Source organism: Rhea americana, unplaced genomic scaffold, assembly GCF_003343005.1.
Source record: "Rhea americana isolate MKP2758 unplaced genomic scaffold, rheAme1 scaffold_36, whole genome shotgun sequence".
Lineage (NCBI taxonomy): Eukaryota > Metazoa > Chordata > Aves > Rheiformes > Rheidae > Rhea > Rhea americana.
In genome coordinates, this window is record NW_028186490.1 from 490802 (window position 1) to 491529 (window position 728).

The window sequence follows — 728 nt, forward strand, 5'->3', positions numbered from 1 at the left end:
TTTTTTAATCCAGAGCATGTTTAGGAAATGGAGCAGAGGAATGATAGGGTCAGCCAAAAGTGTCTACATCATTGTGTCTCATGTTCTGCACTGATCCATTAATTGGCTGAGATGCAGATTTACAGCGATAAACATGATGATAGGTCTGGAAATTAGTCTGTAAGTGGACTTCAGAAGAAAGAGGCTATTTGCTACACTACAGAATATGGCCTTCAGCAGTGGATTGCAAAGACCTCAGGACATGAAACTCCTGTGCAAAGCAGGACAGCAATATGAACCCAAGGCAGAAATTTTCTGTTCATATAGCCATTTCCTAGGAAAGGTACCAATACAAACCTGAAGCATCTATGACAGTCTGATACAGAGCTCCATGAAACTAATGTCTTAGCCTTTAAAAGTGAGAGAGTTCTTAACTGCAGCCTTGTGCTCTGCACTGTCACTGTGGCAGTAAAATGTTAAGTATCCAGGCAGCACCTAAAATGCTTTTTCCCTTCTTTCTATCCTCTGTTTGATGCTACTCCACTTCTTAAGGATCACATCTGTGTCCTTCCACCTGGAACACACAATTTGTGCATCTCCCACCACCTGTACTGTTCCTGTGCTGTTTTCTTTCAACTGCTCCCAAAGACAAGCAGCAACAGAGCTGAAGGAAGGAATAAGCACACAGCCCCCATGCTGCTTCCTGCACCAGTGTGTTATTGTCTAATATGACCTTAGAATAAGCACAG